We start from the raw sequence: 18,302 nt of genomic DNA on the forward strand, positions 1-18,302 counted from the left end.
GGGAAATATCGATAGTCGATCATTCGCGCCACGCCACTGAGGCAGCATCCTCAATGAACAATGCTTTTGTCGTCGGTTTTTGTCGCGGCTAGAAAAGTTCGGGCCACCTTTCGATTTCCATTTGTATTGTTTAGCCCTCACGCCGTTGTAAACTCGGCAGGATTTGACTCGCGTTGCGTCCGCGGGCTGGTGTAGGCGGCATTGACGTTGCGGGGGCTCCCATCCTAAGTATTAGAGGAAAATAATAATCGATCGATACACACAAATGATCTCACAATCACGAATTCAACCCGGGATGAATTTCCGGGCTTACGAAGGAGAGGAGGAACAAACATAACGAGAATCAAAGAGAGAGAGAAATGAAGAGTCACAATAAGTATCGATTTTGCCGGGGAACACGAATGAAAAACGCATTTATCATTTAAGTGTGCGTATTATAATTTTTTATGATTTTACAAAACCGATTGAAAAATAGTGTGTTTGCCGCTATAATGAGGTGAAAAACGCGTAATACTGTATGTTTTTACAGAAACATTGCGCCTGGAAATTTGCATAAAAATGTTTTATGAATGAACACTGGTCAAAGCGGACATCAAGCGCGCAACTATTCGAACTCTGGAGAAGAGATGTGGTATCTCGCAAAAATGAAGGAAAATCTTAGATTTTTGCCCGTCCCAAATTACGGACGTCTACAAATGTAGGTATTATGCTCGCATTGTTAAACGTGAGAATCAAGTGCGCAGCTATACGAACTCCGGAGTAGGTATGTGGTATCATGCGAAAATGAAGGAGAATCTTAACTTTTCACCGGGCTCTTACTGACGTTCATGATTGCCGTGATTTTCATAGAAAAATGTGTAACTACCCATGTTTTTACAAGACTGCTAGAAAATCGCGTATATGCCGCGATGTTGAGGTAAAAATAACGTGATTTGTCAATCTTTCACAAAACCGCCGGAGAAATTGCAAATTTCCTGCGATATTGAAATGAAAATCGCGTAATTTCTCATTTTTATCACGAAATTGCCAGAAAAATCGCATATTTCCCGCGATACTAAGATGAATAGCGAATTTTATCGTGTTATTACGTGTCTTATGTTTTAACATACCCTTTTGAAAAATCTCGAATTTTTCTAATGTTCACGGAAATTTGCATAAAAATTCTTCACGAATCATAACTGGTTAAAGCTGACACCAAACGCGCAAATATTCGAACACCGGAGTAGTCATGCGATATCACGTGAGAATGAAGACAAATCTTAGCTTTTTGCCTGTTTCAAATCACTGACATTACTGAGTCTTTCAGGGAGTTGGACCTGAAATTTTCAACCATAACTGCAAATTCAGTTGTTACTTTCCTTACATTATGAATCGTTCGGGGTGCTTCTTATAGGAACTTTTACGAGAAAATCAATCAAATCACTTCTATAACCTCGTTCTGTATTAACAACGATATGAGCTTTCGAAGTTTCCGAATTTTGTCCGACTCCTTTCATTGATTCGCGTAAATTATTGAGCGCTGCTGCTGTGACGGTTAATTTTCAAAACGCCTTCACTCCCGTGCGTATGCAACACGGACATCCGTGAAGCTCAAATAGTTGTATCAAGACGCCGTATGCGACACTAACTGAAGCTTTGATCGTTTTTTCTTACACCGTGCCTTAATTACAGCGTTGTCCATTGTGCCGATGAAGTAAACCATTACTGATTTTCATCGTGACATTGTCAACTCTCCGAAAAATGCATTATTTGAGTGTATTACACCGTTGCCGGCCCTCAAAATCGTTCAAAAATTAGGCATCTGAGCCTGATACGTAAAAATGCCTTTCTTCTGCTTAAACGAGTTGTTCTTTTTCCGGATTTCTTTTGTTTTTCATCTTATGGAAAAACTAATTTTTGCGTTAAGTGCGAAATCGCCAAAGAAAAATCCTGATGAATCGCATGGAATTAGGAGCAAAAACAACGGCAATTCGTCTCTCGACAAAATGAAATGCGACAGAAAGTCTGTAACATCACAAGCCTTAATACCCGTGTATGATTTCATTAGTGCAATGACGAAACTATTAACACGGTAAAGTCCGATAAATGTATTTGTGAGGTAACTTTACCAGTGGCGGGGCGTGAATGATCTATTATCGATATTTCTCCGTTTAAAGCTATGGTAAAGAATCGATTGTTAAGGAACACCCTGTCACCCTATTTATCGATCCTTTCAATAGGTTTAAATGGCAGATCAAGCTATGTATCGCAGAGCACGCCAACTAAATTATGTTTTACTCTTTCCCTCCTAATTTTTGGGCTGCGTCTAGTAAACGAGTTAAGCCAAAAATCCCAATTCCTGCAAGCTAGAACTAAATTGACTGTACACACTCCGATGATACCGTTGTGTCTCTCTCGCCAGTGTAAAACGTTAGAGTGTTGTGAGAATCTGGATTTATCGTAGTGCGCAGGTGTTCTCGTAGTGCGAAAATTCATGCTCCTGATGATGAAGATCGAATTTCGCGGCGTCTAACGAGCTCGCGGTGCGTTGCGCGCGAGAAACCGAGGAGCCATAGCTTGGCTGAAACGTGGCCCTTGAAACCCGGAGGCCAAAACCCGGCAGGAGGCAAGAGGCCGCCGGAGGCAGTAAAAAACTCACCGCCTTAACATACTAACACAATAAACGCTCCCGGGCACGCGGGGGCAGCCCAAACATCTGAAACGCGCCGCTGTCAAATTTGAACGAATAAAATTTCCGTTATCGGGGCGGTAAAGAGAGGAAGCAAAAAAAAAATTTAAAAAAAAAAAAAAAAAAATTGCATGATTCGGAGCAGCTCCTGTTTCAGTTTTCCCGTAAATTTTGACGTAAATGAATCGTTAAGGTCGTGGTCATTTTGGAAAGTGATTCTTATATCAGGAGCGTTTTCTGTCATGAAAATTTACCTATTACAAATAATTCTTTTTGATACCTGAAGAACTTGAAAAGTGAGTAATAAATAATTCTTCCATTGTTATTAACTACTAAAACGCTGAATGCCACAGTATGCTATCGGTACTCTACATAGTATCATTCAGAGTGGCAAACTCGGCATACGATTTTCTGTGTCGCAGCCACATCCTCTCCTCCTTCCGTCATCGTGGGAAATTATTTTAATTTCTGAAAGCATTCTTTTTTTCAGTGGCCTTAGTTCACGAGGGACATATGTTTAAAACCTATTTTACGACAGCCGGCTGTTTCCTAACTGTATCAAGGTGTATTTTATCGCTTTCCAGTTTGTAGAGAAACACACTGAAAAAAAAACTCCAGCTGTAAAAGCCGTAATTTCGGCCTATATAGAACTACTGTCCGCGTTCCGGGCCCAGAAGCCAAAGGTTCCGGGCGTAGCACCCGGAGCAGTCAAACTACGTCTCCAGCACCCGGAACTTTCGGCCTCTGAGCCCGGAACGGACAGTATGTCTGTACAGCCCGTAACTTTTTTTTCAGTGCATGTATCGCTAAATTTTATGCTTTTTGAATGAAGAAAATTAGCTTCGAAATGATGAACTAATTGCCCAATTAGGCAACGGAGGGGCAGGCGTCGAGGGGGCCCCGGCCCCGGGCCACTGCCACTTGTGTTGCTCCACCAAGCGCCATCAATTAATTATAATTGAAGCGTTTGCTACGAATTTATAATCCAGTCCTGAGAGATGCTCAGAAAGAAAAAGTCATTATCCCCGCTTTAAACACCGAATACTTCGGCTAATTCCGTCCGTACGCCCCCGTCTTCCTACTGGCTCGTTGCAAGTTCAAGATCAATCGCCCATATTGACTTGTGCCTAATTTCTTCATTTCAACTCTCGTTACCGTATGCTGTAGGATCCCCGGAAGCAGGCGGCTCGTATCTGATCTCAGACCCCTGCACATACAATGGGTCTCTTGATATATACATCATGATAGATTATATCGTAATGGGAATATTGTGGAGACGTAAGGGTGGGTAGGGGTCCATCTCTGATTGGTTCAGCCGTCTTAAACTAAGGGTCTGTCTTGGCCCAAACATGGCGAATGTTCTAAGGTTAAGGTTACCCAAAATTTGGTTTCATCCGTTTATTGCACCGTGAATTGTTCGAGGATTACATCATAAAATGTGTCGTACGCTCGCACGTACATAATAGCGAAACGACCTATTTCGGTGTTTTGCTTGAGAGAACTGTGATAGACATTGCTTGTGGCAAATTGACAACAATTGCGACAGGTGACACTCACTATTTGGTTACAACTCGCCTCTGATCCTGACTTCCTGAGGCTCGAATTTGAAAAATTAGAACCAATACTTGAACAATATGAGAATATTGAACAAATATTCAAAGATCAATTAAGGCAGAGTTCAGAGTTGTCCAAAATGTACAAATTTGCAAAAATGAGATTCAAAGTTGTTTGGTCTTCAACTTCAATTTGGACCTATACCTGAGATAAAAATTGGACGGACAGTATTTAATATCTGTGTATTGATCAAGTGATCTACCTTCGAATCACAATTTTGACGACTCTCCACCATATTTTTCTTCCCTGCAAAGAACAATTTCTTAACTTCACCGATTTTCGGAGGAAAAAATTGGACCGCGTTTAACAGAAAGGAACCAAGCCACATCAGCTATTGCCAAATTTAATCGGCAATTTAATTTTTTACATGAAAACAGTTGTGCAGATTTTTGTGCAAATTTCTGTGAATTTTCTCCATAATACAAAGCAAAGTCCCTCAAATTTTAAAAGGAATCCGCACAAACGTTCTCTCGTAAAAAATCAAATTCCCCTGTTGGCCATAGCTGATGTGGCTTGGTTCCTTTCTGTTTAACGCGGTCCAATTAGCACTTAGCTTTTCGTCCGGGAGAATTATAGCCTTCTTTGTTTGGAAGTCGGGCAAAATTTCAGCGAAAATGAATATTAAGATTTCATCCTCGTTCTCCGCTTTTCGGGAGTGGATTTCAAAGGAAGAATATATCGATTTGGGTCATTTTCGGGCTCGTATCAGACAAATTTCCTCAACGCTACGATTTTGTGCTCATTGGAGATCTACAGTTTACAGAATCCATGATGATGTGGTCATTTCTGGTCTCTTTTTATGGGTTTAATGTTGGCTTCAAACCTGGGTTTATAAAAAATTATTTAAAAACACAAAGATAAAACACACTCACTTGCGTAAAATTGTATAAAATAATAACCGGGACGCGTTTCGGGAGCTTAGCTCCCATCCTCAGCCGCGACTGAAGGGTGTTTGTTTACCTCGCAGCTCTATTCCGCCAATTTGCCCGGGTTGTCATGTTTGTCGTCCTCAATGCCCTCAAAGCATTCGGGAGTTTCAACAAATGTGACGACGGACGGTACCAGTCCAGAGAAGGTTATGTTTCATGAAGCCGCAGCCTCCATTCCGTTGATAAGTGATAAGGACGAGCCATACATTCACCGCGCCCAGGCCCCACGTAACCACAACAAAGAGTTAAGCACGTTAATCAGAGCTCTTCCAGACGCAGGTCAGAGATCTTTAATATACCTCTACTACAACACGAAGTTGAAAATCAAACTACTTACCTCTGACATTTATTTTTTGAAAAGTTGTTTGCACCACAATATATGCCCTCGTTTTGTAAATAAGATAATCAGACCAACGGCACAACACAGGAGGTTTTTAGAAAGGAAAATTATGCAAAAGGAAATTTCTGTTAAATATGGAGTAAGGGCCAAGTTGGAAGCAGACAATTATGAGAGACACCTATGTCTAATGAAAGTCATAGACTACGAGTTATGGTGTAATCTTGATCGTTTAATCATTGAAAGAACAAAGTATGAAATTAGCAAAAAGGAATTTGGGTTGAGGAGAAAAAAGCAAAACTGTTGCAAGATAAACATATAAAAGCTAGCAGTGTTGCCAAATTACCAGGAAAGATTACAAATTCTGGAGAAAGTGAGTTGTGCCATGTTAAAAAACAGGAAGACACCAGTGAAGTGATTAATTTATCCGGGAAGAAACTGAGCACCAGTGAGCTAAGATTGCTAGGAAATGGTCTAAAGAGTTGTTTCAGACATTCAAATGAACCCATCGATTTTATAGTGGACATAGAAGTAGCCCTTAAAGGTAAATCTGAACTGGAAAAAACCGAAGTTCGCAAAGCCTGTATGCCGATCATGGAGAAAATAAATCAGGAGTCCAAAAAAACCCAGGTTATTAAATCTAATGTAAAAATAGAAAGGGCAATAAAATCAATTAAAAGGAAAAATCTTATGGTCACAAAGTCGGATAAAGGCAATAATGTGGTAGTTTTAGATAAAGAAGATTATATAGAAAGATGTGAAAATGCCCTAAAAACTAGTTTATTTGAAGAAGTTAAAAAAGATCCAATACGGACTTACGAAAAGGAAGTTCGAGAGGCGTTAAAAAGTACTACAGTGATGACAGTGAATGAAGCTAAGTACTTGACTAGTGATAACAAGCAGTTTCCTTACATGTATGGTCTACCAAAACTTCACAAACCGGGTAAAGATATTAGGCCCATCATCAATTGCAGGGATTGCCCGTTCTATAAATTATCCAAATGGTTATTGAACAGATTTAAGGCATTGGAAGCATATGAAACAAGGAGTGTGAAAAACTCGATTGAGCTAGCGAAAACCCTGGAGAATGAGGAGGTGCAAGATGATGAGGTGTTGGTGTCGTTTGACGTGAAATCGTTATTTCCCAGTGTGCCAGTGGATAAAGCACTTCAGCTGTTGAGCAAGTGGTTAAAAAATAGTGGTTTAATGAAGCAAAAAGTAAAAGAGTTTTTAAGATTGACAGAAATTTGTACCAGTCAAACAGCGTTCAGATTTAACAACAAAATGTACAGACAAGTAAGTGGCCTATTCATGGGGAACCCGATCTCACCATTTTTGTCGGACTTGTTTATGAGTAACTTGGAAATCGAGAGGATAGTTCTTCGGCCAGATATGTTTTTGTTATGGCGTAGGTACGTTGATGATGTACTATCCAAAATAAAGAAAGGGCAGCAAACCTTGGCTTTAGAGTATTTAAACCACCTCGAGGATCTATTGAATTCACAATAGAAGAAGAAAAAAGACCAAAAATTACCGTTTCTTGACCTTTTATTGGATAGATCAAAATAATAAGATCGAGTTCGACATTTACACGAAAACCTACTTGATACAGGGAATTATATCAAAGGTAATGCACACAACCCTAAAGTTCATAAAACAGCAGCGTTTTAGGAGCATGGCATACCGCATGATGAAAATTCCTCTCAGTGATGAGAACAGAAAGAGAGAAGAAAACAACATCATCAGTATTGCCAAGGAAAAATCATTTCCAGGAGGAGGAAATCAGGCAAGTCATAAACAAGGTGAAAAGGAAAGTGAGGGATGCAACAACCTTGACGACTTTGAAAGGAGATACCAAAGATAAAAAGGTATAGAAAATTTACTTTCCATCCCAAATGGGGTCCAAAATTCAAAAAAAGTTTTTCAAAAATTGGACATTGAGCTAAGCTTCACAAACAATCACATTTTAATGAACAGATTTAGCAAGAAAATAGAAACAACAGAAAAAGATGACTCTGCAAAACCTGGGATATATGAAATCAACTGTAACAACTTGCCACAAATGTTACGTGGGCCCAAACGAAATGATCATTGAAAATCAGGGGCCAAGAGCATGTGAGGAATATGAAAAACAGAGAAATCACACGCTCGGCGGTGGCCACACCATTTTTGGTCCACAGGACACAATATTAATTTTGAACCCAGGCTCCTCAAGGAAGTAAAGGAGCAAAAACTGTTAGATGTATGGGAGAATATTTTCATTTACAAAAAGCGGAAACAACAATTTCAATTTTGACGAGTCGGGCGCCACGAATGTGTTGTTCAAATTTATCGACGACAAACATGACAACCGGCAAATTGGCGGAATGAGCTGCGAGGTAAACAAACACCTTCAGTCGCGGCTGAGGATGGAGCTAAGCTCCCGAAACGCGTCCCGGTTATTATTTTATACAATTTTACGCAAGTGAGTGTGTTTTATCTTTGTGTTTTTAAATAATTTTTTAAAGAATTTCAACTTGTGTGTCCCCTAACGGTTTTAAAACTGGGTTTATAACCTCGGCTTTGCCGCAAAATGCGGATTTTTTTGCTGCTCGACCGTATACCCACAGAACTCGCATTTTTCGCAAAATTCGGCCGTGAGATCCATGTTTAGGCCAGTAATATGATCAAATCATGATGCATTCCGTTGAATATTAACCTTCAATGAGCTAAAATTCATATAGTTAAGGAAAGTCAGGGTGGTCTCAAAAACGGCTCCTATAGTCTCGATACTCTTCTCCAAGTAATAGTAACTCAGGTACTGGAAGTGAATCAATCTGAATTTCAGCCTCGAAGCAATGTAAAACTTCTCTTAACTTTTTCAGTTAAAAGATATTTACTTTTTTTATAATATCGTTCTATCCTTGATTTCTGTGTAAGTTAAAATCACTACATCGTCAGCCCTAGATCTTAGGAGGTACATCTTCGAATTAAACTTAAACGTACGTCTACACACCGCACTTTATCGCTCTTTGAAATCTGATATACCCGAGAATGAACAGATACCGGCGCACGGTGGATCGAGTCAATTAGAGATGTCGGACATACAATTTTTGACTAAAACTGGCAAATTTTGGTGAATATTTCGTCACATTTTAAATTTTGAGGCGTGCTACCAGCATAAAATTTCACGAGGAAACAATGGAATCACTTTTAGAGCCTCAAAATTTTGTATAAACGAGTGTTATAAGCTTTTTAAATTTCCAAATTTTGTCCGACTTCTCCTTCTGACTCGATCCACTGTGCGGCGCGGAGGTTCTCGGTAGCGGGTAGCCTCCTCGCTTGCTTCATCCAGATGGGACGCCTGCCGCATGCTGTGGGCTTCTGTGGTGGGGGAGGGGGCGGGGGTGCGAATTCGGGACCCCGACCATCACCCTGCCGCAAAAATCCTTTATCCCTTCTGTTCCTTCATCTCGACCCAAACCAAGGCCACTTCCCAGGAGCTCGCAGGAAGAGGCCACAGCAACTTCTTCAGTTGCTTGTGTTCGCCTTGGTACATTCCTTATTTCGACTCAATCTGAGCGTTATTCCAATTTGTACTCGTTCTCTTTTACACTTAATCGTTGGTTTTTTCAGTGTGAGCCGACAGTTCACTCGGAAAAATGTCTGATTTTTCGAGTTATATGCAGCGATTTACGCGTGCTCCGCACGGATGCGCTCTTATTAGCGAAAATTTCTTCCAATCCAATAAATCAATGAGTCCCCTGTATAATACCGTTTGTACTTTGTTTCGCACTTGTTTTGTAGTCCCAGACCTCTGACCTAATTTTCCGTCTGTAAAAGTCAGTAGGTAGTAAAAGTCTGAACTAATTAGTACCTGCGACATGGTTCAATTCTTAACTAACACATAAGCTTGTGTTTGATTTCCGTTCTTCGCGCCATGGTGGTAAAATGCGCCCAAGTGTTGGTCCTTAATTATTTATGTCCTGTCAATGACTAAATTGTAATGAACTAACACGATTAACTCATGAAGGATTTGTACGTGAGATTATGTTAATTAGGTCTTATTTTTTCCTCAGGTTTTGAACCATTAGTTCGAAATAATATTATAATGACGTAGTCAATTAATCAGTTTATACTCATCATTGGAGGCGCTGGCCAGCGGCGAGGCGTGAACGATCGATTATCGATATTTTTCCATTTGAAGCTATGGTAAAGAATCGATTATTAAGGTTACACCCTGTTATCGATACGTTTCAATAGGTTAAAATGACAAATCGATCGATGTATTGCAAAGCACGCCACGCTCTATTGGCGCTGACCCAGTATTCGCGAGTTATCACTTCGCAGAATAAAGTATGATGCTACTGAAACGTCTGTAACGGATGTCCGATTACAGCCGGAACAATCTTAGCTTGCTCTTTTAGATGTCTTCATCGGGAGGATATGTTTTTCTCTTCTGTTTCATTTTCTCCCATTTATTCATAGACACACAATTCATTACCGCTTCTCTTCTTTCACTCACGTGTACCAACCTCTCCGTTTCCTCACAAGAAAAGGAGGAGAAGAAAAAAAACACGTGCCTTTTGTACCACACAATCCTCTCGCCAGCCTTTTCATTTCAGCTTGACCCGTCCTTCAAATTCGTAGCGTCTTTATCGTTGACCCTTATTTGAACGTATTTATGCTAAAAGGAGCTGTGTAGCACCTATTGCCTTCTAGCATAAACATGTCCATTTCATCATCATCGTTCCAACATCATCCTGAAATGTTTCGCTTCCTCCTTTGAGAAATCGACTTGGATTCCTCTTGCGTTTTTAGCAGTGGTGTGGCGTGCTTTGCGATATATCGATTGATCGCCATTTGAACCTATGGAAAAGGATCGATAAACAGGATGCTTGCAACGAACACCTTAATAATCGATTCTTTACCACAACTTCAAGTAGGAACTATCGAAATGATCATTCACGCTTCGCTATGGTTTTTGAAACTGAGAGGAAGACGAACTGTCGCAATCCGCGGGGAGAGTGACTCGCGACAGGGACTTCGGGATCCGTAAACTCGTGAGGCCTCCTCGATATATCGATTGATCGCCATTTAAACCTATGGAAAAGGATCGATAGACATGGTGTTCGCTAACGAACATCTTAATAATCGATTCTTTACTATAGCTTCAAATGGGGAAATATCAATGATCGATCACCTCGCCACTGTTATCGAACACCCTGATCGATAAATAGCATTGCTAAGATAGGTACACGTCGATAACGACTCGATAATCCAGGCGCATGTTACCCAATCGTTTGGAAATGGCGTTTATGTATCCCTGCCCTCGCAGCTCCCTAAAAATAATATTCGGGGATTAAGTAACAGGATTCAAGATTCTCCGCGGCCTATTTTTAAGTACAGTCGCAGTGGGGGTTGTCGCGCTTTACGCAACCAAGTTAGTGGCGAAGCGTCTTGATCGAGTATCGATATTTCTCCATTTGTAGCTATGGTAGAGAATCGATTAAAGTGTTCGTTGCGAACACCCTGTGCATCGATCCTTTTCCGTAGGTTTAAATGGTAGATCAATGGTTGATCATTTTGCAATTATGAGCTAAAATTTTGGTTTCTGTTTAGAAAGAACGCTTGTACCATTTTTTTCTCTGTACACATGTGTGTTTTTACGGATAGGCTAGAAATTGTGGTTCCTAATTGTGAAATGTAGTTCATTGATGATGCTATATTTCACCAGGGTACGTAACAGGTAAGGAGAAGATAGAAGAGGAATAAGAAGAAAAGATTTTGATTTTCTTAATGTATCTCGCTGAAACTATCTTTAGACAGATTGAAAAGCCCTAACGCCTATCGGGCACCGATGTCGTATCGATGTCGTGATTTTCGATCACTTCTTGGTAATGTTTTGAGAAAATTATTCGCCTCATGCGGGCAATAGGTTTTTCTGACGTCACAAGCAAATCTCTAGCATGACAGAAAACCGTACTGCTCTGGAAGGTGAAAATAGATTTATTCAGGTATTCTGGAAATCAGATTTTTGGCTGATCAATTACTCAGGCTGATCAGAACTCTGAATTCTACACTCCTCTCCCATGTTTGGCAATTCGCTTCTTATGGCAAAACCTCTTTTTTTACCAATTACTGGACTAGTCGACCAGTAAAATCGCCTTAAAAGAGTCGACTGCGCTTTTTTCCAATTTTTTGTGTATAAAATACGTAACCGGCTCCTGAATGCAGATCAGTCAAACCAACTTTTTATCCTGCGGCTGGGAACAACTGGTCTCAGCCAGTTGCGTTACGCGCCGTCGTCGCCGCACAGTAGATCGAGTCAATTAGAGAGGTCACACATGCAATTTTTGACTAAAACTGAGAATTTTGATGTTTATTTCGTCACATTTTAAATTTTTAGAGGTGCTTTTAGAAGAAAATTTCACGAAAAACCAATGGAACCACTTTTAGAACATCAAAGTTTCGTATAAACGGAGTTATAAGCGTTTAAAGTTTCCACAGTTTATCCGACCTTTACTATTGACTCGATTCACTGTGCGCCGTATCTTGCCAAACGACAGAAAGGATTCACGAAGCCAATTGAACTTTGTTTGAATCTTTCCTCATTAACCTTTTGTCATATAATACAATTTTTCGGATAAAAGTATACATTCATATATCCTTTCGAAGACGTAGCAATAAGTGGCGCAGTAATCGCTTCAGCGCGAGAGTAGGTTCTTGGCGCTCTTGTGCTGTGAAAATCAACATTTTTTGCAAATCGTTCGCTCATTTTGTGAGGGGTTTTTTTTTTGTTTTTTTTTTAAAGCGTAATTTTATGTTATTTTGCAGTATCGAAATTTGCGAAGTCCATAGGTGTACGTACATAATAGGTACAATCGTGTAATTATAAGTCTCCCAGACCACCGTTAATGTTTTACCACGAAGAAGACAATTTTAAATTCCCGGTATCGGTGTATCGTTATAGACTGTCCAAGGAAATTCTCAATCGATTTGAGTTAGAAGCGCCATTCTATATTCGAGCAAGCCGAAGTAAAAATTTTACTGACGTTCCTTTATTTAATTACACTGAAAACCATGCACCAACCATGTATCAGTGGATGAAAATCGGGCGCCATTTATTGGTTGGTCCTGTGTGATGATTTTAATATAGAAGTGATGTTTTGGACACTTAAAAAAATGTTAGGAAGGAAATACACCGAGATGTATTAGATAATTTTGTAAAATGAATGAGGGAGAAAGTATGTTTTGTCTACAGTCGTGGGACCCCTTTCTTTTTCGTTGCAATATAATTTCGTTTCAGCCTGAATGTGCCAAAGTATACATTTAAGTTTTTATTTATTAATTTTTTAATATTTCCATCCAGGAGGAGCAGTCATCCTTCAGTTTTTATGGCTAGCGTTGAAAGAACATACATGTATTGTAAAGCCTTTCTCTAAGTGCAAAAACCAATAAATTTTCAATTTCATCTATGCTTTCTCCAGTCTTTTTTTACACTTGTATCTTGAGGTATACATATAGCTTGTGGGGGTGAACTATTATCCCTCGGGTTTGAATCTTTCGTAACTTTTCGTGTCTATATTTTTAGATATCTACCCCGATATCTTTCAATCCTTAGTCGATCAATGAATCAGAATGTAAACACGGTTTTATCTCGACCGGCTGGAGTGTTCAAATTCATCCTCTTTACGACTTGCGCGTCCATCAACCCTATTCGCCCCTTCTTTTATATTTGTTCCTGTTATCTCCTTGATGATTAACGCAACTGAGATGCATTCCAGTGTTTTAGTGCATCGCATTGCTCAAGTCATCGAAATAAGTTTACCGTTGTTACGCAATGGAAAGGATTTATTCCGCGATTTCAGCGTATTTCTAGGCCTGAAAAATAAAAGAGAAAAAAAAAAATTACCAAGATAGAGTTGCAGGTTACAATGTTTTTTTTTTATCCCACCTTTATTTTATTTTACAGCGTTTCAGTAAAAAAAATCCAACCTAATATTTAAAATGTGGCGCTGATGAACACACATTTTTTTCATAATAAATTTGGTGGATCCTTTTGAAACCAAGACGTTTCGGATGGAAACACCACAGCCATTGCACTCAAACAGGCCTTCAATTTTTTCTATGGTTCTAAATCCTGAATTTATGAAGCCCCGTCTCAGGATCCTCTGTTTGTGAGTTTGTTTAAAAGCGTGCATCCTGTCGCTCTCCCCCGTTTCCAAAAATATTGAGTTTGCCCCGTCCGATACCCGTATGTTTACGTTGCTCATTTTTAAGTGGGTGCTAACTTGGGCGGCGGAATAAAAGACGGATTTATTGATCGATGAATCAATCGGTATTCGTGCGCTTTTAGCCTACACGATATTTTATACGGGCGCCCGAGTGAGCTTTCATATTTCTGTGCACTTCTTTATGTTTCGATTGTTGCCACATCGAAAAAACTGTTTCGCATGCGATCAACCGCACGCCGCAGTGGCGTGGCGTGCTTTGCGATCCATCGATTAATTTGCCATTTAAACCTATAGAAAAGGATCGATGCACAGGATGTTCGCAACGAACACCTTATTACTCGATCTTTTGCCATAGATTTAAATCGGGAAATATCGATAATTGATCATTCACGCCTCGCCACTGGCGCGCGGGAAAAAAGAGCTGTGGTTCCGACGCATCTTGCTTTTATAATCACAGTTTATGATGCGAAATTGGGTTCAGGTGAATGGACAAGGAGGATACTTTTCTGCTTTAATGTCGCGTTAAACAATCAGCGACACCTAGCAACTGAGTCAACCCATCCAATATTGAATACCACTATTCCACCACGTAGGAGCGCGTTATGCCTACTCTGGTAAATGAAGGCGTTTCAATATTAGACCCAACTGTCTTTTACCACGTCTTTTATTGTATGCCGCATTTTGCCTCCTCGGCGATCCTTAATAGTTTTTCTCCTTTTGAAATGTGTGAGTCTGCTGCATTCTGGCAGTAAAGCCCTGTATTTGGGAGCTTAGTATCCCAGTTTCAAAACTTGATGACCAGCAATATAGAGACATGGAAATTGTTTGCAAATTGGAAACATTGTCTTTCACTTAATTTTGAGGTTTTGAAAGATGAATTTCGGTACGAGCAAAACTGCAATTATTCTATTTTTTTTTTTAAAGTAATCATCGAAAATGGTAAAACTTTTAAGTTGATCGATCGTACCCAGATTGCATTGCGTCAAAACTAAGAATGCCTTTAACTTTAGGTTTGAACATCGGACTTAAATGCTCGACTCATCAGTTAAGATTCGGAGTCATGTAGCGACTCTTGTGAAGTGGCAACACTGTTTTTTTCTCCATTTAAATGTTTGTAAAATAATCGACTCAAGGTAAGGCAGCTTGCCTCACCCTAATCGATATTTTTAACGGAGTTAAACGGAGGAAAAACAGTGTTGCCATCTTGTAAAATCCCCATTGTCAGTGGCATATCTCTGACAACCTCGTTTTTTCGTCGCGGGAGGATTTTCGGGTTCACTCTCGTCGTGGTGTGTAAACAAAGACCATAAATAGTTGACGGTAAGTATGCACGCTGAGTTGCAAAATTTACTGTAAGTTAATGTTTCTCACAATGATCGGAAAGGACAATGTTTCAAAAACGTTTTCTCACCCGGCAATCATGGGCGTGTATGAGGCTGGCGACTTTGGTATATTCCGCTCAAACACTTAAAAACGCCTGTATTTGTTGCGCTGCGAGTTGACTCTCTGTTGAAGATTGTGCAGTAAAGTTTTTGGGCCTAATGTGCTTTGTTCATTGAGAAATAATTCTGAATTTTTGCTGAGATGTGGAAACATGAGACGGAACGTTGGATTGTCTTTTAAAAGCTGGTGATTGTGTTTAAGTCCAGAACAATGCGTATCTGATAAAAGTTAAGCTGAAGTTCTGTCTCTTCTTATTTTTTTCATTTATAATAAAATATTTTCTCTGAAGCTATGAGGAGAGATTATTTTCAATAGTTCCGTCCTCTTTTTTTGCTTTCCATTTCTGGGTGTTTACTCAGTAGAATCTTATTTAGTTAATGAGAGGCAAGAGAAACAGAGCTCAAAAACGTAGTAGACGATATTTCTTCTGTCTTTCTTTTTAATTTGTAGAATCTCCGAAAGTTCCTAAGGGACAAAAGAAAGAAAGAAAAACCTTTATAGATGATGTTTTTCCATCAGGGCTGTGGGATCTCACCGGGTGAAATGCAAAATAAATGCCCTGCACTGAGATACAAATAGAAATTCAGACTTTAAAACATAAAATCGTAAACCAATAGCTTAACATTCTCATGAAAGCGAATTAACTACGTGTATTTTTGTAAAAAGCAACCGCGATTCACCAGCTGATTGTTTAGGATTTTTTCATAAAATGATTTTAAGTACGATTAAGAAGCTAATTCGCTTTCCTCATCATATTTTTTTATTTTCGTACATCAGAGTTTCATGACTTGCTTCAAAGTTCGAAAATAGATGATCACTCATTAAATCTGGGTAATTTCTACGGGAGGCGGCAGCCATGGTGACAGCTGACGGTTCACGATCGAGGACTTCCAAAATAGACTCCCGCCTGGCTAACTTGCCCCTCCCCTCGAGTCGAACCCCTTTCCACTTCATTTTTTCAAGGACCCCTCCACCTCCTCCTTACTACCCTGTGATGAAGGGAATTAAAGTATTGAAAGTTATGAACACAGACACCATGACTTAGGCACGATTAGCTAATCTGAGGGCACGGCATCCCTCCCCGGTTCAACTAATTTAAACAAATGACGCGATGAGAGCTCCTAGGTAATTATTGTTTTCATTATTTTTCATCCCGATTTGTCGGATATCTCCCCTCCGATCCAGCTGCTTTCTTAATAAGCATTTCAAGTCGCGTTGATTGAGATGGTCCAGTGTGGAACTCCATCCGGAGTGAAAAATCTCTAAAAAATGTTTCCTTCAAAATTTGTCGTGTTTCCGCTGAATATTATAGATTTGCGCTCCACAATTGTTTCCCTCTTTCTTTGAATGGAGAATTTCAACGAAGCCATTGCAATACAAATTCTTTGAAATGTATGATGATTTTTATTGTTTCACCAATGTCATGAAACCTAATCACGCGATCATTATTTTTTTCACCGAGTTGAAAGTTGCAGTCACAAGCACAAAGATGTTATCTCGTCGCTCCCAGGACGAAGGAACCTAATTCCATTCTAGGGTTGCAAAATTGACTTGAACGATTCACTTTTTTACAAGAATGTACCTGTGCAATCTTTGTCCAAAATTTTGTCTGATTTTTGCATGATATCAGAAGAAAAATCGGTGAAATTTTTAGTTAGAAGTGCCAAGGATTCTCCTGGTAAAAGCACAATTTGCGAGGGGAAACTTGGCAACATTGAAATGTAGTTACGGTCTTTCGTGAGAGAAACGACGATCTGTCACCGTAGGATGTTGCAATTACACTCGAAGTGCAAACATAACTGAAAGTCACCCCTCATTGTCAGATCGCTGCTTCTGAATCCCACGTCTTCCATGAAAAAAACTCGAAACTATTGTTGAATGCAATCCTCACCATTTGGATTCGGATCCCCGTTTTACGAGCTGCGTCTGTCGCCAAATTTTCGCGACGAAACGTTCTTTACCTCATGCTCAAGCTGGTTAAAAAATTGCGCTTTTTGTAGTATATAGAATAAGATAAATAAATTTCTCGGCTTTTTCGGACAGCGCAAAATTCGGAAGATTATTGCCCAGTTAACCAAAGATAGGCCTTGTTCTATGATCCCTTTTATGCCTCATTTTAACAGAAAATTAACTTGTTTTGCTTGTCATTGTAAGGGAATGGTTTTGTGATGGCAAGAAAAATACTACACAATTTTACTCTAATGAATGAGGCTGATTTTTGTATGTTTTTTTCTCTTTCTTTTTGGGCAGAAATTCATGGAAACGTAAATCGTTGCATGTATGAATAGGTATTTTTTATTGTTGTCCGATAAATTGGACGTATTTCTGCCAAACGGAACTATGTGCATTAAGACATGAGCCCTAAGACCCATAAGAATGTATGAACAACAGGTTCCGTCTGGCAGAAATACGTCCAATTGATTATATTCTCTGATAGTGAAGAGAGCCGTAGTCTGCAAAAATGAAGTTTTGAGAAAATGGGCTTACCAGCGTCTCAGCGGAAAATTTTATCGACAGAAACCTCCGTTCTTTGTCAAATTGCCATCAATCATCCGAAAGACTCTTAGAATTCGTTTGGATGATTAAAACTCTACCAATTTTATTTCAATTTTATTAGAAGGATATCATTGATTTTTATGTCAGGCTAGTGTTAGGCAAGACAGCCGTAAGTGTTATCCTGCGTGCTTTCGTAGTTGCTTTTCGGACACACAACAAACACATTTTCAGGTTAGAAATTGGCAGTAAAGGGCGGCATTTTACTTGAAAGCACTGATCTCATTGGCTCTCCGCAGGAAGAATATACTCTTTACGGCTGTTTTGTCTGAAATTAAGTCGTTTTTTATACACTTACGGCTTTCTCGTGTCTCGTTTTCACAGAAACAAGACGAATTTTGCTGTTTTAGCTATTTCAGTGCTTTAATCTAAAAAAGATTAGACGAATTTCAAAGGGAACTCGATTTCGAAAGTTTGAGAGGTAAAACCCTTTCGCTAACACTAAAGTTCGTGTGGAACCAACCAAAAACCGTCTTCATGGATGCAGCGGTAGCGGGAGCCCACTATGACCACCGCTTTTCCATTGCATTTCGAGGCTCGAA

Source organism: Bemisia tabaci, chromosome 3, assembly GCF_918797505.1.
Source record: "Bemisia tabaci chromosome 3, PGI_BMITA_v3".
NCBI classification, from domain to species: domain Eukaryota; kingdom Metazoa; phylum Arthropoda; class Insecta; order Hemiptera; family Aleyrodidae; genus Bemisia; species Bemisia tabaci.